Below are 23,884 nucleotides of genomic sequence, written 5' to 3'. Positions count from 1 at the left end.
CAATTTCAAATCTTGCAACTTCAAGTGCATCTGTAGAACTGTACTCTGTAGAACTGTACTCATTTACAACTTCAAATCTTGCAACTTCATTTGCATCTGTAAAACTGTATTTATTTACAGTTTCAATTATTGCAACTTTAGGTGCATTTAATAATATTTGTGGTGCAAAGCTAGCAACCACTATATACAATAAATAAAATCAATTGTTAATGACAAATCACAATTGTTAAGGAAATCTAATATCTTATTATTTGTTTGATTCATAGATTCAATAAAACACATACATTTTTATCATGATGCACTTACATTTCAAGACGGACAAGGTAAACTCCATTGTTTACAAAAACGTGCGAGGAGGTTGATCATTCTTTTCACTTTGGAATAGAAAACATAATGATACATAGTCTACTGTTTTTCTTCTCAAAACGCAATACTTCGAGCGGAATTGTGCTGATAACGTGTTATAAAATAAAGAGAATATATCAGAGACAAAGAAGAAAACTAGAACAAGATCAATCAGAAGTAATTCATTCAGTTGAGTGCATTACATGTTTATAGTAGAAGGAGCATCTACTCTGATATGGAAATACAATATATGATTCTTACACACAATAAGATATTCTTAATATGGAAAGATAGATTGCCGCCCACGATAGAAGGTACATAGAATGAAAATATTATTGACTGCCAACATTGCGTGTTGAGATCACTGTAATCTTTAATTAAGATAGGAATGTGAATCACCAAGATTGTATGCTGAGGTGGTTGAGATCTTCAATTGGAAGTATTGTCTATTGGAAGGAGATGGATATCCACAATCAATATTATTTATAACAAGATAGTAAAAATTGAGGATGAAGTTTTAGGATTTGGGAGTGATAAAAAGGAGAAACAATAGGATTTTCATAAAAAGAATGTATGTTTAATAATATACCCTCAATTTGCATTTGAAATTTAAGTGACTTGTGTAAAAATTAATAGAATGATTTTTGAATCCATAATCCATAATAGAAAAAAGTTTATCAAGGATTTTGGGTTTTTTCCCCCCTTCTATTCTTTAAACAAAAAATAGAATTTAAAATAGACACCAATAAAATTAATAGAATGAAAAATGTCAGAAAAATGAGAATGGGAGTTGACACCAAAAAGGCCCTTAGTAATTTTCTTCTAAGTACACTTAAGGGTGTCAATTGGTACGGTTTTGGTAATTCAATACGGTTTCAGTATAGTACAACCTTTGAATACCGAAAACCAGAACCGTACCTTACTAAATTTAAACGATACTGTACGCTTTAGGTATTCACAAAAACGGTTTGGTACAGTTTCGGTATTAAATTTAGACAATACATTTAGACAGACACTTATTGACCATGCACCTAGTGAGTCTAAGTGGATGCATAGGCATCAGGAGTAATGGGTATATATATATATATTCTACCACCAAACTTTTAACACATTACATTCACAATCATCATCTAAATGAATTGAATAGTAATATAAACATAAACGTCAAATTACCTTTTATTTGTGCAAATTCTCACACTATTCATAAGAAGATATTTGACATTTGTAATAACAAAAAATAGAATCAAGTCAAATACACAATATAGGATAATGTGTTCCTCACCTTTCAATGACAAGAATGATCTTCAATTGTCCAAGAAATCCACAAATTCAAGATTATAAATAAGATACAAGCAGCTTAAAAAACATAAAGACTAAATTAGGTTTAAGTTGGGAATCAAAACAAGTGTCATACGAATCCAACCTGTGCTGTTGAATAGGGGGCGAGAAGTCAACCCTCCCAGGGCAGGTCGACCGCCCATGGTTGTCTGCCCCTTGGATGATCAAATTGCTCTATTTTGAGCTCTTTCCAAAATCAACTCTCTCTTTTTTTTTTTTTGGGGGGGGGGGGGGGGGTGGTTTGGGACTTTAATCGGATAGTAGAATTGTCCCAAAAACATCTTCCAAACATCCCAATTAGTCCTCAATAAAAAAGCCCCAATTTGATTATCAGAGAGCCACCCACGGGCATCTCAAAGAGGATGAATTGAGTTCAAATGGAAAAGATAACATGATTCATCACTTGATAGGTTTGGAAAACATAATGGGGAACAGCAACAAAATAGAGTTTTTAAACTTAAATTCCCGAAACTGCCCTTTTCTCGGTAGGGGGCAGTTGGTCAAACAAGATCACCAGCCCCAATCAACCAGCCCGATATCTTTCACATGCTAAACCATTTTTTATGGGCTTCGAAGTGTAAAATCCTCTAAACATTTCTAGATCAATTGTATACTTTGCCTTAGCATTGGAGTCCTCCAACATAGGTTTACGTGCATGCCAAAATCTCCTTTTTATGCCTTCTGGATTGACTTTCTTTCTCCTCTTGAAATTAATTAGGGTGACCGGGTCTTCTTCTAGTTCATCCAAGTCCATAAGTTTGATTTTCAAACTTTCGGTCTCAACTCGAATGGTCCAAAGTTGCCTTCTACTTGCACTTTGGGTTTGTAGACCTAAAATGATGGGTTATCGAGTTAGGATTTTAGAGGATTTTATACATTTGCCCTTGTGGTGAAACTTGTAATTGTACTTGTCCTTCTTGCTCTTGCTACTGCACGTGGCTGGCTTTTACACCAAATGGATGTTCACAATGTGTTCCTCCAAGAAGATCTTGATGAAGAGGTTCACATGGTTTCCCCACCAGGTTATTGTCGAAAAGGGGAGAACCTAGTGTGTCACCTACATAAGTCTTTATATGGACTCAAATAGGCCTCTAGACAATGGTTCGCTTAGTTCTCCACTACATTACATGAATTTGGATTCTCTAACCCCAAGCGGACCATTCTTTGTTCACATTGAGACATCGAGAGGATATTGTCTCTTATATATGGATGATATTGTCATCACTGCTTCTAGCAATACTTTGATTCAATCTATCCAAGCCATGATTCACCAACATTTTTACATTAAGGACTTTGGTATGCTCAAGTGTTTTTTGGTTATTGAGGCTACTCATTCTACCAAGGGACTTTATCTTTGTCAACGGAAATGTGTGATAACTCTATGAAATAGAGTTAATTCTAGTAATTATATACTTGAGATAGCTTGATTTAAGAGTATTTTATCTTTGTTTTAGTGTTAATCGTCATTAAATTTCGTTTTAGTGAGTCTTAGTGTTTTTGTATTGTGTAAAGGTCTTTTATGTCATTCATGCATGAATTTCTATTGAATTAATGGATGGAATTGATCAGTCTTTCTCTTGGTCTTGTAGGAAAAGAATCATGAAGGAAGATATGACATGAAACATAAAAGAGGAACAAAGAATATGTCTTCTCAGGTTTGTTGTAAAGATGCTGCAGCATTGCAATAGCAGAATATTCCCAGATTGAACACACGTGGTACCACTTAGTGAAATGACTGAAAAGGACTAACTAATTGGACTTTCTTCTTGTCACTACATGAAGGATCTCAGCCCTTGATATCAAAAGAAAAGGTTATAATCCTACAAGCCACTTTTACCTTTTCACTTTGGGAGAAAATTGGGGAAAATAAAGAGGAGGAAGAAAGAGAAGAACGGGAGAGGAGAACCAGAGGCAAAGGGAGACGGAGGTGGAGCTCGTGCATGAAGAAGCTCTGCTAGAGATAGGAGACTGGAGCATTGTGGAAGCATCTCCCAGTTTTCTATTTGGTTTTATCATTCTTACTTCTTCATATTCTAGCTGAACTTTGTTAATGGATACACTTATTTCTCTGTGTTTGAAGCTTAATATGAACTAATTTCTTAGTTTGTTGGGATGATGAGAGTACCCGAACCTGTGATTTGAGCTGTAATTATCCACTTTGTTGGAGCTCTGTTGTAGCACAGTTTATGATCAATGTATTCACCATATGCGTTTTTGAGTAATTTCATTTATTGATTGACCATCTGTGAGTGAATGATGTGGTTTTAGTTAATTTAAAAGTTAATTAGAGCTAGATAATTGTTGAATAATGTGAGTTAGCTTAATTCTTATTTGGGTTTAGCTAATTAGTAGGTAGGGTAGGAATAGTCACCTGCCTCACGTAACCATTATTGGAACTCGGGCGTAATTTGCATCCTCAGTTCAATTCCCCATAGGAATATGAAGGCTTTGAAATAGGATGTTAGTGCATATGTGGATTGGAAGATACCCATATGCAATTGTGTTATAGGTTCTTTGACATATGCTTTGTGCTGCAGTGTTGCTGTAGCATCCACAACCCAAATTCTGTGGAGGAGAAATTGTTTCCCAACATTCATACCACTTCCTATAGTTCTTTCTAATAAATATTCTCCATTTGGGTATACATTGCTTGGGATATCACAGGGTTGTGGTATGGGACACATGCTTACTAATGCTGAATAGTTCATGATTGTTGGATGACATATCTAAAGAGTCTAGATTGCATGGCTAAGTACCCCATACATGCTTCGGTAGGAGAATTGAAGCCGAATGACCCGTGATAATAGTGACGTGACTCTGTTTCATCCTACAGCGGTAACCAGTCTATGTGGAGATTCAATAGTCCACTATTGATCATGCATTGGTAGGGTTGCATATGTTAGGGTTTGGGCTTATGGATATCCAAGGAGCGGCCAAGAGTCATGAGGGGTTATGAGAACATCCGCCCCAACAATATGTGGATGACCATAGGGTTAGGGAATGGAGTCCAACAACGGTAGCCAATCCGTGAGGGTTTTCATTCCTAGGTAGGGAAAGATACTGAACCAAGTTGATTGGTGCCATAGGGGAAGTATCTGGACTACATATAGTATGTTACCGTATGACCTTGCATTGAATTAGAAACCCCGACATGCTCCAGTATTCATGCCAATGGCCGTGGTAAGAGAGTGTTGACCTAAACCTTAGCCATGGTTGATTTACGAGGACTGAATCCCTTTACCCGAGATCCTAATAGAGGTAACCAGTGTGTGAGGGATCAGAGTGACTAGACCTACCCAGAAAAGGGCTGGTGTTATATCTTAAAGCATATCAACCACATACAGACTTGCATAGTTAGATTCTAGATGCATTCATATATTTGCATAACATTCATTACATATATGCTTACTTGGATATTTTTTCGATATGTATGTGAGAAGTGTTTTCCTTACTGAGTTTGTCAGAACTCATTCCTTTTATTTGTATGTTACATTATATTATATAGATGGGTTTACCTAATAAGGTGAGGTTCTGTATGACTGGAGCAACTCCTATGAAGAGAATGTGGTATCGTCAATGGGAGACGAAGATGCATGTCATGAAACCTCTGGCAAATGGATGGAGTGCGCTTATAGCACCCAGTGATGACAGATCGCTCTGGATTTTGAGAAGGCTTTGGAGCAAAGCTGAAGAACTCCCTATATTGCTAAAAATGAAGCAAAGGCTATAACCCAGGAGCGAGTTACAAGAATAAAACTACTTTAGTTTATTTATTGCTTCCACTGAACTCGATAAATCTTGAAACTTGATTTCTTTCATTCTTCTTTTTTATTCATTTCTTTGGAGTATTTTGGACTCCTGTAATCCTTTTTAATTAATTATTCGAACTTGTTCTTGCTTATGATTATTATTACTTGCATTTATTATTGATGATAAAATCGAGGATCATGTGATGGATAGCACCCACGGGTTGTCACGCGTAACTGATACAGGCAGGTGGGGTGTGACAACAGAAGACTCCAAGGTTGTCCTTGTCGCACGATGGGGAGAGGTCCATTTTACTTAAAAGATAGGTTGCCCACAATCAGAGGAGATTGGTGGATGAGACATGATGGGGTTATTTAGGCTCCTAAGAAAAATAGGTGATCCCTAGTTCAAAGGGTAAAAAACAGTTGATGAAGGGGAAGAAGAGAATGGCTGAGGGAGGGGGAAGGTAGGAACGGGTAGGGTGGGCCAGATGTCTAGGGAGAAATATGGGCTTGGGTTGGAGGGATTAGAAAGGGCTTAGGTGAAGTGGGAAAAGGGAGTGAGGATTTAGGCCCACTTAAGAGGGAATCATACCTATGATAGTTGGGGTTTGGTTTAGGTTGAGACAACGTTTGGCATTGGGTTAGAGGCTGGGAGTGGGCTAATATAGGGAAGGAGGGGGATTAAGAGAGGGTGGGTAGTTAGTGATAAGGCCTAAGAAATTGGTTGTGGGGTTTAAGGGATGGGCTTAAACAGGGTGAAGGTGGGGGCCCCATTAGGGAGAGAAGGTTGGATAATTCTTGAGTTAGAGGGGGGGTGTTGGTGGTGGGCACCAATTGAGGAGATCAATTGATGAAGTAAGTGGTTTGGAGGGATAGAGGTAGGATCTGGATGAAGCAAGGAGGTTAGTAAATTGTTTATAGCAAAAGAGGTACGCAAGCTAGGGAGGGTTGAGCATATAGGACTGGGACCTAGGATGGAAGGAAGGGAAGGATTACAAGAGCTAGTCATATGTGTTATCTTAGGCAAGAGGGTTTCCAAATTAGGCATGGAGGAGGAACAAGGGACAGGTTTAATGAAAGAGGTGTTTTCCCTACTCAGTAAGGCTAGAGTACAACAATAGCATTGGCAATGACAACAATATTGATTCTACTGGAGGGGTTTGAAATTCCACGGAGGCATCAAGACAGTGGATTTTTGGATTTTTTATATTAATTTCCTTCATTTTTCCACTTTTTTCTCTTCTCACATGTGAAATGTCACTATTTGCCCCCCCCCCCAATATTGAGAACAATTTTTAAAGGTAAAATAATGGGTATAAAAATCATCTCTAGTTAAAAACTAACTCCTTAATTCCTATTTATTCTCCCAACTTTTCTCTCTCACATCTTTTCTTCCTATTTATTCTCATCTCTTTCTATAAACTTGCATTAAAGGAAATTTTTGAAAAAAAAATCTTATTAGATATTCAGAATGTCATTTATAATTAGAAACTTACTCATCAATCCTTATTTATTCTCTCATATCTCCTCTCTCCTCTTTTTTTCCTCTTTATTCTCTTTTATTTATTTCTTCCTATTTATTCTTCCCTTTTTATAAGTGTGGGTTAAAGAAAATTTGGGGAAAAATCTTCCCCACAATTAGATACGCTTTTTCTTTCTCAATTTATTTTTATCAAATATGTGTGGGCCCACACAAAATATGTGTGGGCCCACAAAATATTTGTGGGTCTATTCCTTAATACAATAAAATAATTCATAGGTGGGACTCCCAATGGGTCTTATAAAGACCCACACAATATGTGTGGCAAAAAACCATTGATGTTTCCCCAATCTGAACTTCCATTCTTCGCCCCCCCCCAATATTGAATCCCGGGTTCCCCCCTGAGAGGCAACAACATTATTGAGAAAAAACGTGACAACAAGGAGCCTTCAAGCCTAATATTGGGAATAACAGTTGCAAAATAGGGGTTTGATATCTTACCAATGACAATTGTGATGTTTGATGGTGCAAGCGTCGATTTGAAGCTTTTAGAAGATGTACGAAATTAATCATGGTTATAGTGTGGAATTAATCATCACAACATCTGTAGCTAAAAAGCAGGTATTTGGTCAAATGGAGGGGCGGCATTTTTCTACATGTCATGAATTAAGAAGAGATGCAGAGGCTACCTAATGAAGGTGTATATCATTGTTGAGTATAAAAAAGGTGATTGTTTGATTGGGACCATCTCTTGGGGCACTTGGGCTGGAGGTACGTCGATTTGTTATCCTTCCACCATCAAGAGCGAGAGGTTCTCACTGCTCTGTGAAGCCAGCCTGGTGCATTACCCTCTACTTTAGGAACCATGAAGCCTAGGCCTTCGCCCAAGTTACAAAGCTCAACTCCCAACTTGGAGAGGGCAAACTGGTTGTTGCACCTATCAACCCAACCCAACAAGAATTGAACCAACATTCAATCACCTAAATGCCCCACTTGGTTACAAGCTCACGCTACTGAGCTCGGCAATAGATGATTGTAGAGCTTAGATTTATAAAGAGGCAAACATTTCGGTAGTTTTTCAATGTGGGACTAAAAAGCAAGCATGTGAATTAAAAATTACCTTCTAGATGACGACTTTGGAAATTGGAATATGAATATTTTACTTTTTATAATGACTCACTGGGACAAGAATATTTTATTCTTTATCGATTGGACTTGAAAGTTATTTCAAAACAATAGCCATTTTTTATGTTCACGATTCTGTAGAATTTTTTTTTTTCTGCTTTTACTTTAGACTTCCCCCATGAACTTATCAAAATGGTTTCTGATTTTATTTTTCTTATCCAGTTTTATCTTCTTCCTTTTCTTTTGAGTATTTTATTCTTTTCTCTATTGGGTTTATTAGTTACTATCTTTCCAATTCATGGTTATTAAAATTCTTTTTTGCTTTTTGACTTCGTCACGAACTCTTGGGAAGGTGTTTTATTTATTATTATTTTTTTTAATCCAATAAAAATATACTTTGTGTTTTAGATATAATATAGGTTATAATTTTTTTCCCCATACCTCTCCACCATATATTTAGGAAGGATTCACTTATGAATTTTTTTAGTTCACTTTATCAATGCTCAAACCGGAGTGGCCATGGCCTGCCTCTCCCCTAATTTTTCAAAGTTACCTATAGAGATACCCTTTTGTTCCTCTTACTATATGTGAAATACCAATATTTGTCATTATTCCTAATTTTTTGAAACTTTCTTAGAAAGACCTCTCTAGACCTCTTTTCATGTGTAAAATACTAACACTTGCCCCCCTCTCTTCTGCCCTTGATTTTTTAAAATTTCCCTTGAGAGACCTGACTCACTTTTCATGTCTAAAATACGTACAAACACTTGACCCTCTTTTCATGTGGTTTCATTATCTATCCCTCCAATATTAAATCTTGACTTTGCCTCGATATCAAAGGTGAACTCTCCTTCTAAATGTATGGTGGAAAAGAATGAAGGAAGGACAATTCTCTACCTCAAGGGGTAGAGGATCCCAACTCGTCTGTACTCAATCTTTACCCATATCATGATAATGTTGCAAGGTATGGTCCACTTTATCAATGCTGATAGATGGACTTTCTCTTGAATGTGTGATGAAAGACTATAAGGGAAGCACAATCCTCTACCCATCAAGATAGAGAATCTAGACTCGGGACAAATCTGGTCCTCCATGGGTTGTGGGACCTATCTTTGGTATATGCGGCCGACATCCCATGAACGATTTGGGTTTGTTCCCTCCCGTGAAAGCTCCTTACACATTGTGACCTTCGAAATTGGGAAACCCTCCTTCCCAATTCTATGTAATTCCATCCCCTCTTCCTTCTACTCTTCCTACAGACTGATTCAAGATTTTGAGATCAAATGAATAGGTTAGGAAACACAGGAGAGGCAACTCATAATATAACATCAGCCCAAGAAGGGGTCAGGATAGGTTTGAAACTGATTGAGTTGCTAGAATATGAAAAGTTTGATTGGTAATGTAAAACGTTTTCAGATTCTCCCTGAATTACATTGGCTAAGGAGCTTCTGGATTCTCATCCCTTCTCCAAAAGCTTCCGAAAGCAAATTCTCCTTGTTGGCACAAATCTCCCAGAACCTTCTCATCAATTTCAGAAAGAGTGAGCTCACAACTTTGATCGGAATTGAAAGGAAACCCTCTTGTCCTAACTGTCAAAAGATCTGCTTGGACACTCAACAGTTCAGATATGTATGAAACTCCATCTCTCCCCTGAGTCTTCTCTCCTTTCTTTCTCTTTCCAATAGTCTTTAAAGCAAATCTTTTTGAGATTACCACCAGTTTGCAAGGAAGTCTGAGCAGAAGAAAGATGATCTGAAGGATGAAACAGGAGAAACAACAAGAGATGACAATGCAGTCAGCAGCAAACATGTTTGGATCCTCCATGATACAACTGGGACTGTTTGGTGGAGAACAGAAGAAGATGGTTAATAGGAGTTGTTTCTTGTATAGGGATTATTCCTTTCTCCTCTGTAGAGGATTTGGGAAGTGTGAAGCAAGAACAATCTTGGTATTACTTGTACTATTATATTACCCCAAAATCTGAAATCTATCTTTAAAGCTAACAAATAAGTTTTGATAATGTAGTCCAATCTTTTATGAAAAAGAAATGAAAAGAAAGAAAAAAAACAAATTATTTATACACCCCTGGAATTGCAAATGAATACTTTTATACCCTTTAAAATTTATTATATTAGAAACGTCTACATGTCCCTAATCCCATTACTTTAAAACGAAAAAAGACATATTTATTCTTGCTAAATCTTTTTACATATGAGTTGAAAAATGAAGATATATTTAAAAATAAGTCATGGTTGCTCTTCACCCTTCTTTCTTCTGTTGTTCTTTTCCCTTGAAAATCAAAATTGGCTTGAAACGAAAAGAGAATTGTTTGGAAATTTGAAAAATTAATATACTGACTCATCATTTGAAACTCATTATTCTAACAGCAAATGTGCATTTGATATATAATGTGAAAGATAAGAAGTAAAAGTGGTGTAGATGTAATGGAACTAATTTTAGAAGGTGTAAACGTAATGGTTTACACACTTAAAGATTACATATGCAATTTTAGGAAAAATGTATAAAGATAGATTACTTTGCATACTCCCTTATAGTCGACCATTGTGTTCATTCTTTCTCTTCATTCATATCTAGTCCCTTTTTTTTGTGTAAATATGCATTTTTCATTTTAAGAGCTCGCATTTTGTTGGGAAAAACGGTCATTGTCATGCTTGTATTTAAATAATGGAGACATACATCAAGAACTAAATATAAAATAATATGTATTATAACAGTAACACATCTAAACAAATGGATATATAACAATGCAATACATTTTTAACATAGAAATTAAACTCTTACAATGTGAAGGGAAAAATACCATGGTACCATGGCCAAGTAAAATTTTCATCATGAATTAGAGTTTTTTTTTTTTTTTTTTGGTATAAATTCTCATTCTCCATTTTGTCTATCCAAAAGAAATTATATAAGAATTTATTTTTGGTAAAAAAATGAAAAATTGTTTGGTAACTTTTGTTCAAAATAAATTATGGAATAAAATAAAATTTGATAATAAAAGAAAGTAAAAATTGAGAATGAACTTTTAGGATTGGGGAGTGATAAAAAGGAGAAACAATAGGATTTTCATAAAAAGAATGTATTTTTAATAATATACCCTCAATTTGCATTTGAATTTTAAGTGACTTGTGTAACCCATAATCCATAATAGAAAAAAGTTTATCAAGGATTTAGGGTTTTTTTTCCCCCTTCTATTCTTTAAACAAAAAATAGAATTTAAAATAGACACCAAACAAATTAAAAGAATGAAAAATGTCAGAAAAATGAAAATGGGAGTTGACACCTAAAAGGCCCTTAGTAATGAAATTATAATATTTCTTCTAAGTACACTTAAGGGTGTCAATTGGTACGGTTTCGGTAATTCGATACAGTTCAGTATGGTACCAACTTTGAATACCGAAAACCAGAACCGTACCTTACCGAATTTAAACGGTAGTGTACGCTTTCGGTATTCACAAAAACGGTTTGGTACAGTTTCGATAATAAATTTAGACAATACATTTAGACACTTATTGACCATGCACCTAGTGAGTCTAAGTGGATGCATAGGCATCAGGAGTAATGGGTATATATGTATATATATATATATATATAAACACATTACATTCACAATCATCACCTAAATGAATTGAATAGTAATATAAACATAAACGTCAAATTACCTTTTATTTGTGCAAAATCTCACGCAATTCATAAGAAGATATTTGACATTTGTAATAACAAAAAATAGAATCAAGTCAAATACACAATATAGGATAATGTGTTCCTCACCTTTCAATGACAAGAATGATCTCCAAATGTCCAAGAAATCCACAAATTCAAGACTATAAATAAGATACAAGCAGCTTAAAAAACCATAAAGACTGTTGTGGAGAACGTATATCTTGAGGACCCCCCTCGGGACGAGCTCATACCCCCACTCGGGGTAGAGAAGTCATCTTGAGGGAATTCTAAGAATCCACTTCTGGAGAAAACATATACCCCTTCGGGACGTGTATCTTCTGTATGCTCGGGAGGAATAGTGTTCTCCCTTGAAGGGCACAGAAAACCCCCTCGGGAGAAGGTTTATTGACTCTCTCGGGAGGAGGCATATTCACTCCTTTGAGGAACATGTTCGGAATAAGGTCAAGAATCCCGCTTGGACTAAATCCAAGAGAGATGTTGAAGACGGCCAAGTCAAGAGAGTTAGTTACAGATAACCACTCAGCAAGGCCGTTCTGAGAATTGGGGAGATGAGTCATCAGATAACGGCTCTATCTGGTCCGACAAAGAAGGAGCCGTTATTTCAAAAGATATTCCACTCACTCTTCAACTGTCGATCCGAAACTCAAGGAAAGTGTTGCCTCCAGGTAACTTCTATATAAACCCACCTCCTACATGGAGAAAGGGACAACGAGAATTCATCTGATCATTTATGCATTACGATCTTGAGAACTCTCTCAAGAACCCTTATTGTTGCCTTGGCTGATTTGGGCATCGGAGGTGGATGACATATCTAGGGAGTCTAGATTGCATGGCTTGGTACCCCATACATGCTACTACCATCTCGATAGGAGAATTGAAACCGAATGACCCGTGATAATAATGATGTGACTCTGTTTCGTCCTACAGCGATAACCAGTCTATGTGGAGATTCAGTAGTCCACTATTGATCATGCATTGGTAGGGTTGCATATGTTAGGGTTTGGGCTTATGGATATCCAAGGAGCGGCCAAGAGTCATGAGGGGTTATGAGAGCATCCGCCCCAACAATATATGGATGACCATAGGGTTAGGGAATGGAGTCCAACAACGGTAGCCAGTCCGTGAAGGTTTTCATTCCTAGGTAGGGAAAGATATTGAACCAAGTTGATTGGTGCCATAGGGGAAGTATCTGGACTGCATATAGTATGTTACCGTATGACCTTTCATTGAATTAGAAACCCCGACATGCTCCAGTACTCATGCCAATGGTCGTGGTAAGAGAGTGTTGACCTAAACCTCAGCCATGGTTGATTGACGAGGACTGAATCCCTTTACCCGGGATCCTAACAGAGGTAACCAGTGTGTGAGGGATCAGAGTGACTAGACATACCCAGAGAAGGGCTGGAGGGCTGATGTTATATCTTAAAGCATATCAACCACAAAGAGACTTGCATAGTTAGATTCTAGATGCATTCATATATTTGCATAACATTCATTACGTATATGCTTACTTGGATATTTAGTCGATATGTATGTGAGAAGTGTTTTCCTTAATTGAATTCGTCGAACTCATTCCTTTTATTTGTACGTTACATTATATCATATACATGGGTTTACCTAATCAGGTGAGCTTCCGTATGACTGGAGCAACTCCTATGAAGAGAATGTTGTACCATCAATGGGAGACGGAGATGTATGTCATGAAACCTCCTGCGGATGGATGGAGTGCGCTTATAGCACCCAGTGATGACAGATCGCTCGGGATTTGTAGAAGGCTTTGGAGCAAAGTTGGAGAACTCCCTATATTGCTAAAACTGAAGCAAAGGCTATAGCCCAGGAGCGAGTTACGAGAATAAAACTACTTTAGTTTATTTATTGCTTCCACTGAAATCGATAAATTTTGGAACTGGATTTCTTTCATTCTTCTTTTTTATTCATTTCTTTGGAGTATTTTGGACTCCTGTAATCCTTTTTAATTAATTATTTGAACTTGTTCTTTCTTATGATTATTATTACTTGTATTTATTATGGATGATAAAACCGAGGATATTGTGACGGATCGCACCCACGGGTTGTCGGGCGGAATTGATACAGGCAGGTGGGGTGTGGACAACAGAAGTCTCCAAGGTTGTCCTTGTTGCACAATGGGGAGAGGTCCATTTTACTTAAAAGATAGGTTGCCCCCAATCAAAGGAGATAGGTGGATGAGACATGATGGGGTTATTTAGGCTCCTAAGAAAAATTGGTGATCCCTAGTTCAAAGGGTAAAAAACAGTTGATGAAGGGGAAGAAGAGAATGGCTGAGGGAGGGGGAAGGTAGGAATGGGTAGGGTGGGCTAGATGTCTAGGGAGAAATATGGGCTTGGGTTGGAGGGATTAGAAAGGGCTTAGGTGAAGTGGGAAAAGGGAGTGAGGATTTAGGCCCACTTAAGAGGGAATCATACCTATGATAGTTGGGGTTTGGTTTAGGTTGAGACAACGTTTGGCATTGGGTTAGAGGTTGGGAGTGGGCTAATATAGGAAAGGAGGGGGATTAAGAGAAGGTGGGTAGTTAGTGATAAGGCCTAAGAAAGTGGTTGTGGGGTTTAAGGGATGGGCTTAAACGGGTTGAAGGTGGGGGCCCCATTAGGGAGAGAAGGTTGGATAATTCTTGAGTTAGAGGGGATGGGGTGTTGGTGGTGGTGACCAATTGAGGAGATCGAGTGGTGAAGTAAGTGGTTTGGAGGGATAGAGGTAGGATCTGGATGAAGCAAGGAGGTAGGAGGTACCGGAGGTTAGTAAATTGTATATTGCAAAAGAGGTACGCAAGCTAGGGAGGGTTGAGCATATAGGACTGGGACCTAGGATGGAAGGAAGGGAAGGATTACAAGAGCTAGTCGTATGTGTTAACTTAGGCAAGAGGGTTTCCATATTAGGCATGGAGGAGGAACAAGGGATAACTTTAATGAAAGAGGTGTTTTCCCCACTCAGTAAGGCTAGAGTACAACAATAGCATTGGCAACAACAACACTATTGATTCCGCTGGAGGGGTTTGAAATTCCAAGGAGGCATCAAGATAGTGGATTTTTGGATTTTTTTATTAATTCCTTTAATTTTTGGATTTTTTATATTAATTTCCTTCATTTTCTACTTTTTTCTCTTCTAACATGTGAAATGTCACTATTTGCCCCCCCCCCAATATTGAGAACAATTTTTAAATGTAAAATAATGGGTATAAAAGTCATCTCTAGTTAAAAACTACCTCATCAATTCATATTTATTCTCCCAACTTTTCTCTCTCACATCTTTTCTTCCTATTTATTCTCATCTCTTTCTATAAACATGGATGAAAGGAAATTTTTGAAAAAAATCTTATTAGATATTCAAAATGTCATTTATAATTAGAAACTTACTCATCAATCCCTTATTTATTCTCTCATATCTCCTCTCTCCTCTTTTTTTCCTATTTATTCTCTTTTATTTCTTTCTTCCTATTTATTCTTTCTTTTTTATAAGCGTGGGTTAAAGAAAATTTGGGAAAAAAAATCTTCCCCACAATTAGATACGCTTTTTCTTTCTCAATTTATTTATTGTTTCTCTTTTTTCATTTTTTTTTTGTTATTATTTATTTGATTTTACATTCTTTGTTTCTTTATTTTGTTTATAATTTTTGCTATTTGATTTTATATTATAAATAAAATAATAAAATGTCTATTGTTAATAAGGGAACTAAGTACCATTGTTTTGCATCTCTTACCTTAAAAAAAATAAAAAATTTGGTTAGCATCTGACTTTTTAGGGTTGAAGCCTAAATAGGTATAGGTAAATTTGCATCAGTACAAAATAGATAAACTATTTGATTTTTTTTATACGGATATAAGTAAATTTGGTGAATTATTTACCTATATCTTGTTGAAAAAAAATATCATTATCAATAATTTACCTATTTTTATCAAATATGTGTGGGCCCCACAAAATATATGTGGTCTATTCCTTAAGGGCCTGTTTGGTTACATGAATCCAGAGATTTCAAATCTCTGGATTCATGAATCTGAGAATTATACCCGTTTGGTTGTAAAAATCTCTAGATTCATGAAGTCTAGAGATTCACCTTTTTACACTAAAAACGTGAATCTATAGATTTATGGGTAAGGGATGAAATCCAGAGATTTCAAAAAAGCTTTACATTTACACATTTACAAAAATCACGTCGATCAAATAATTTTTTAGGATGAATCCACTGATTTCATTCCACAACCAAACACCTAATTTTATAAATTATAACTCTATAGATTTGAAATCTATAAATTTCAAATCTTTAGATATTTGAAATCTCTAGACTCATGTAACAAAACAGGCCCGAATACAATAAAATAATTCATAGGTGGGACCCCCAATGGGTCTTATAAGGACCCACACAATATGTGTGACGAAAAACCATTGATGTTTCCCCAATCTGGACTTCCATTCTTCACCCCCCCTTAATATTGAATCCTGGTTCCGCCCCTGAGTGGCAACAACATTATCGAGGAAAAACATGACAACAAGGAACCTTCAAGCCTAATATTGGGAATAACAGTTGCAAAGGAGGGGTTTCATATCTTACCAATGACAATTGTGATGTTTGATGGTGCAAGCATCGATTTTGAAGCTTTTAGAAGATGTATGAAATTAACCATGGTTATAGTGTGGAATTAATCATCACAACATTTATAGCTAAAAAGCAGGTATTAAGAAGAGATGGAGGGGCTACCTAATGAAGGTGTATATCATTGTTAAGTATAAAAAAGGTGATTGTTTGATTGGGACCATCTCTTGGGGCACCTGGGCTGAAGGTACGTCGATTTGTTATCCTTCCACCATCAAGAGCGAGAGGTTCTCACTGCTCTGTGAAGCCAGCCTGGTGCATTACCCTCTACTTTAGGAACCATGAAGCCTAGGCCTTCGCCCAAGTTACAAAGCTCAACTCCCAACTTGGATAGGGCAAACCGGTTGTTGCACCCATCAACCCAACCCAACAAGAATTGAACCAACATTCAATCACCTAAATGCCCCACTTGGTTACAAGCTCACGCTACTGAGATCGGCAATAGATGATTGTAGAGCTTAGATTTATAAAGAGGCAAACATTTCGGTAGTTTTTCAATGTGGGACTAAAAAGCAAGCATGCGAATTAAAAATTACCTTCTAGATGACGACTTTGGAAATTGGAATATGAATATTTTACTTTTTTTAATGACTCACTGGGACAAGAATATTTTATTCTATTTTTTTTCCCCTTCTATTCTTTAAACAAAAAAATAGAATTTAAAATAGACACCAAACAAATTAAAAGAATGAAAAATGTCAGAAAAATGAGAATGGGAGTTGACACCAATAAGGCCCTTAGTAATGAAATTATAATATTTCTTCTAGGTACACTTCAGGGTGTTAATCAGTACGGTTTCAGTACGGTACCAACTTTGAATATTGAAAACCAGAACCGTACCTACCGATTTTAAACGGTACGGTATGGTTTCAGTATTCACAAAAATGGTTTTGTACAGTTTTGGTATTAAATTGGTAAGGGAAAACGGTTTAAACACGGTATCTAGTGTGGTACACTTTTGTACAAACAAACCAATGCCACTTTTGCTATTAGTTCATTAAAATCCTAATGAAATTACGACCAAACAATTGATAGAATTTGATATTAACAGAGATAAAACATGTAAATCTAAGAAGAAGAGTGAAGGACAGAAGAAAAACTGAAATAGGGAATTATAGATAGGGTAAATGTGAAGTGTTTTCGTTATAAAGTTACATTTATATCCTTTAATTTGGTACGGTACCAATTCGGTACGGTTTCGGTACATACTGACGGTATGAATATCTAAAACCGGAACCGTACCAAAGAAACTATTTCGGTTGTATCGTTCGGAATTTTGAATGGTACGGTGCGGTTTTAGACGACGCCGGTTCGTATGGTTAAATGGTTTCGGTATGAAATTGACACCCTTAGGTACACTAGAGTTAACATAAACATTAGTAACAAAATAACACATATTTTTGGATACCAAGCAATTTACCAACTTAAACGGATTGACAAGATAGTAATACTCTCACCTCAAACCTAACATAGTAATGTAAGCATAAAAAGGCCAAAAATACATTCTCTTCTTTCTTCTATAGAGATAATGTCATTAGAGTATAACAAGTCTAGTTCCACTACTATTTGGTGCAGAATATAACTTTATCTTGATTTTCTCAGATTATTACTTATCTTGACTTTCTATCACAATACATTTAGGGGAATCTATCTTGTAAATATTCAGAAGTGAGCCATGGTCTTGAATGAGTGATGGAGGTGACATTTGGATAGAATTATCACTATCCAATTATACATCTAGAGACAATACTTTTCCTTCTTTCCTTCCTCTCCTCTTCTTTCATATGAAGATTAGAGACAAGTTGAAATATGCAAAATCTTTGTTTCCCTAAAATTAGAATAAGTTATTAAATGTTTTTCTTTTGCACAAAGATCTTGTAATACCATCTTCATTTGTGAAAATAAAAAAGTGGTCCTTAAGACCATCTCCTAGATGACAACTCACATAACTAATCTATCTTATTTGCCCCCTCCAATCTGTTAGCTAATTGATTGATAGTCAAAAATAATCTACAACCTCCAATCTGCTAGCTAATTGATTGATCCTATACCTTTTTAATTGATTGTAAATACCTTTTTTATACATTTTATTTTAGGTAGAATTTTTTTTATATCTTGTATATATGCATCTTAAGGTATTGCAATAAAGTGTGCCAATTTATTACCCAATGTGCATGTTTAATATGGTATCATCCTAAGCTAATGTTCTTGGGAGTCCTTTCCCCGTGTTATACTTATTGAGGCTTCCGCAGCCCCTACTATGCCACCTATAGCATCTTCAAGTGAAAGTGATCAACAGCTACATTCATTGATTCCTTATGGTACTCATCCTTAATTTAATAAATTTCATAAGTAACCTGATGCGTTTCAATACTACTTCTGCCACTACTTGGATATTGGAATTAGGTGCAATAGATCACATTGTATTTGATCTTTTTTTTTCTTTTTCCCTACCAATTCAAATCCCAGCCCCTCATTTTTTTTATTTCACTTCCTGATGGGTAGTCCATGTTCCTCATGTTGGTACTATTTGTTTACTACCTCATTTGCTTATCCATAATGTCCTCCATGTGTCTTCTTTTAAGCATAACATTATCTCCATTAGTAAGCTAACAGCTACCACCAATTGTTCTATCACATTTACTTATGCTTCTTGTTTATTTTAGGACCAACAATCGATGAAGATTATTGCAATGGGTAAACATTTTGGTGGTCTCTATTACCTGTACTTACCTTCTCCTCCATCTTTTGTTGTCTCTGCTGCCCATGGTAGACATTTTGACCTTTGACATTGGAGATTAGTGCACCCTAGTTTCAGCTCAACGTCTTCTTTCAAGTATTTGGATTCTAACATTTTATTATCAAATAAATGTACTTGTACTATCTGTCCTTTGGCAAAACACATGTGACTACTGTTTCCTAATAGCTCCATTTATACTTCCTCTTGTTTTGAATTGTTACATCTTGATGTTTGGGGACCATATTGCTTAACATCTATGTTTGATGCCCATTATTTTTAATAGTTTTTGACGATTACTCATGAAGTACTTGGATATATTTAACGGCCTCAAAAAATGAAGTGAATCATTTCATTCTTCAATGTTTTGCTATGGTTCAAACTCATTTTAACACTCATATAAAATGCATTCATTCTGATAATTGAAGTTTTTAATGCACCCACCAATCAATTTTTGGCCTCCCATGGTGTTCTCCACCAATCCAATTGCAATTCCACCCCTAAACAAAATGGGGTTGTAGAACACAAACACCGACATTTATTAAATAGTGCAAGAGTGATAACTCTATGAAATAGAGTTAAGATTTATAACTTTTATACTTGAGATGGCTTGATTTAGGAGTATTTTGTCTTTGTTTTAGTGATAGTATTCATTAGGTGTTGTCTTATTTAGTCTCAACATGTTGCATTTTGTTTAGTTCATTTTTGTCACATTGCATGAATTTCCCTTCTTTTTATGGATGAATTTGACTGTTTCTCTTTCTCTTGAACATGTAGGTGAAGATTCATAATAGAAGAACATGTCCTCTAACTTTGTTGTAGAGTTGTTGCTGCATTGCTACAACAACGGAGCAGAATATTCTCAGATCCAATTCAAATGGAATTGACCAAAAAGGGCTAACTTAAGTGGACTAAATTCTTATAAATACATGATGGTTTTCAGCCCTTGATCTCAGGAGGAGAGTTCTAATCCTATGGCCAGAATCTAACCTAATGATTGAAGACATTTATGGAAGAAAGAGAAGAGAGGCAAAGGAAAAGAGGAGAGATTGGACCAAGGTGTGGAAGAGAGACTTGGCTGAGAGGAAGGAGGTAGAGAACGAATGCTGGAGCTCTTGTGGAAGCAAGGAGCTGCTGGAGTTGCTGATTTGTCAAGAAGAAAAGTTGGAGCTCAAGTGGAAGCATTGAAGCCTTAGTTTATTCTTGTTTTTATAACTCTATCTTCTTATTTTCTAGTCTCATGTCAACTATACTTGGTTTTATGCATTTGAATTCTGTTATGGGCTAAATCTTAGCTGTGTTGGGATGATAGTAGTACCTAAACCTGAATTTTGATATTAACTAATCATGTGTTCTTTAGTTTTATTGCAATCCACTTTATTGTTAATGAATTCAGCATGTTATATTGACTAATTTAATTTCTTGAATGATCTTTCTTGAATGAATGTTATGATTTCATTAATTGGAAAATTAATGAAGTCTAGGTGTTTGTTGAATTGTGTGAGTTAGCATCATCTTTAATTAGGTTGTGTTAATTAGTAGGTTGGGTAGAAACACCCAATTACCTCACATTACCATTGATTGGATTGGGTTTAAATTGCAGTCTTAATTCAATTCTTCATAGGAATATGCTGATGTTGATTTAGGATGCTAGCTTATGTGTATTGGAAAATACCATATTGCCATTCATTCCAAGTTCTTGATTTATCTTGGGGTTGTAGTATTGCTTTAGTATTTGTGTTTTAAAATTTAAGGGAAGGGAAACTTGATTCCTAACACACTTGTCACTCATTAAGTTTCTTCCATTGCTCAAATCTATATTTTAGTTCCTTAGTTTTCTTTACCTGTCATTTGGTTAATTAGTTAAACAAACACCAATCAACCTTGTTAATTTCATTTAAATCAATTTTATTTTTACATTGAAAGTTAAGGATATAATTCTCCGTGGGATCGATACTTTACTTATCATTTATTACTTGATTGCGATACGTATACTTGCGTGATATCTTGAGATACAAGCAACAAAGAGCTTTATGTTTCCAAGCTCATTTGCCATTAGAATTTTGGGGGCATTGCATTCTTACTGCTTGTTACATCATAAATCATCTTCCCATCCCTGTACTTCATGGTAAAACACATTATGAGGTATTTTTTAATAAGATCCCAACCTTTTCCCATATGGGTGTGTTTGGTTGTTTGTGTTTTGCAAAAGCATGACTCCATTACATAAATTTGATAAAAGGGCCTCTCCTTGAATTTTTATTGGATATCCCTATGGAAGAAAAGGTTATGACATCTTTGATCTGTTGTCCAAAAAGATACTAGTCAGTTGTGATGTTATTTTTCTTTATTCTTTCCTATCTTCTACATCTCTTGTTGGTTCCCCTGTGTAACCCTAACCCATTCCAGAAACTGCATTTGAAACCGATAGTATTGTCCACACTCTACCAATGGAACCTAGTCAACCCACACTTCCTATTTCCCCACCACCCATTGTTCTTAGTGATAGTCTGAAGCGATCACAACGGCCCCCAAGGTATTTATAGGATTATGATTGTGCATTACCCCCACCCAATCATCTTCATCCTATAATGGTTCAGGTACACCACACCCTTGTTTAATTTTTTACATTATTCCCATTTCTCCCCACTCCATGTTGCTTTCCTAACTTCACTTTCAGCTATTGTTGAACCTACGACATTTGTTGAAGCAATGAAAAGCCAAGAATGGCTGATGTTATACAACAACAACAACAACAACAATAAGCCTTGTCCCAACTAAATGGGGTTGGCTACATGGATTCTTGCCCTCCAATCAGTTCTGTTCGAGGCCATGCTAGATACAAGGCCTAAGCTATACATATCCTTTCTCACCACTTCTCCTAAGGTAATCTTAGGTCTACCCCTAGCTCTTCTAGTTCCTTCAATATGGATTATATCACTTCTCCGTACAGGAGCATTTATAGGTCTCCGTTGAACGTGGCCGTGCCACCTCAAACGACTTTCTCTAAGCTTATCACTTATGGGAGCAACTCCCAGCCCAACTCTAATATGATCGTTTCTTATCTTATCCATCCTAGTTTTGCCACTCATCCATCTTAGCATCCTCATTTCTGCTACACTGAGTTTATCTATATGATTCTTTTTAACAGCCCAACACTCTGCACCGTACATCATAGCTGGTCGAACAACGATCCTATAAAATTTTCCTTTATGCTTTAATGGAATACGCCGATCACATAAGACCCCGGACGCACCTCTCCACTTCATCCACCCTATTTTAATTCTCTGGGAAACCTCATCTTCCAAATCACGTCTTTTACTTATGATTGAACCTAGGTACCTAAAACAATCACTCTGAGGAATCTCTTTATCGTCAAGTATCACCACCTCATCATCTGGCCGATCCTGACTAAAGTTACAAACTAAATATTCTGTCTTCGATCTACTAAGTTTAAAGCCTTTTGATTCCAAAGCTAATCTCCATGATTCTAATTTGGTATTAATCCCCACTTGGGTCTCATCAATCAACACAATATCATCCGCAAAAAGCATACTCCAGGGGACCTCATCTTGAATGTCTTTGGTTAATTCATCCATTACCAGTGCAAATAGATATGGGCTTAAAGTTGACCCTTGATGTAGCCCAACTATTATCGGGAATTCATTATTTTGTCCCCCCACTGTTCTAACACTAGTCACCGAACCATCATACATATCCTTAACTAAATCTATATATTTACTTGCAACAATTCTTTTCTCTAGTACTTGCCAAATTAACGCTCTAGGGACTCTATCATAAGCTTTTTCTAGGTCAATAAATACCATATGAAGATCTTTCCTACATTCTCTATACCTTTCCATAAGTCTCCTAATTAAGTAAATAGCCTCCGTTGTAGATCTTCCTGGTATAAACCCAAATTGGTTCTCCGTAACTGTAGTTAAGTGTCTCAAACGGGTTTCAATTAATCTCTCCCATAATTTCATCGTATGGCTCATCAATTTAATGCCCCTATAGTTATTACAACTTTGAATATCTCCTTTATTTTTGTAAATTGGAACCACAACACTTCTCCTCCAATCATCTGGCATTTTCCCTGTGCTCATAATCTTATTAAACAACTTAGTCAACCAAACTAGTCCATGGGTTCCTAAGCTCTTCCATACTTCAATTGGGATTTCATCAGGACCTTGTGTCTTGCCGAGTTTCATCCTCCTTAAAGCTTCTTTTACTTCGGACATCGAAATTCTACGTATATAAGTTCGGACCTTGGTGCCTTGGTGAAAAGTGTAATCATCCGAAACATAAGTGCTTGAAAAATGCTCATTTAGTAAACTAGAGAAATAGGTTTCCCATCTTTTCTTAATATCCTCCTCACAAACTAATATTTTACCATCTCCATTTTTAATACATCTAACATGGTCAAGATCTCTAGTCTTCCTATCCCTCATCTTAGCTATCTTATAAATAGATTTTTCCCCTTCCTTTGTGCCCAATTTATTATACAACTCTTCATACTTCCTTTCCCTTGCTTTTCCTGCAATTTTCTTAGCTTCATTTCTATCCAACCTATACCTATGAAGATCCTCAACATCTTTAGTTCTTTGCCATGCCTTAAAACTAGCTTTTTTATTTCTAATGGCAGCTTGAACCTCACTATCCCACCACCACGTCTCTCTATAAGAATGGGTCTTTCCTTTTGATTCACCTAAAACATCTTTAGCCACCTTCTTAATACACATAGCCATCTCATTCCACATTGCATTGGTATCCCCTTTAAA

General features: G+C 36.3%; 2 non-coding genes across 2 annotated transcripts; both read right to left on the bottom strand.

The window, feature by feature from the left end:
* Positions 1 to 7,634: 7,634 nt before the first annotated feature.
* On the bottom strand, positions 7,635 to 7,936 carry LOC149012294 (signal recognition particle RNA). Its single transcript, XR_016174258.1, has one exon.
* Positions 7,937 to 16,504: 8,568 nt separating this feature from the next.
* On the bottom strand, positions 16,505 to 16,806 carry LOC149012293 (signal recognition particle RNA). The gene has a single exon (XR_016174256.1).
* Positions 16,807 to 23,884: the final 7,078 nt, after the last annotated feature.

Source organism: Hakea prostrata, chromosome 6, assembly GCF_041222555.1.
Source record: "Hakea prostrata isolate BN-2017 chromosome 6, UWA_Hpros_2, whole genome shotgun sequence".
NCBI classification, from domain to species: domain Eukaryota; kingdom Viridiplantae; phylum Streptophyta; class Magnoliopsida; order Proteales; family Proteaceae; genus Hakea; species Hakea prostrata.
This window is presented reverse-complemented; position numbering and strand designations above follow the sequence as displayed.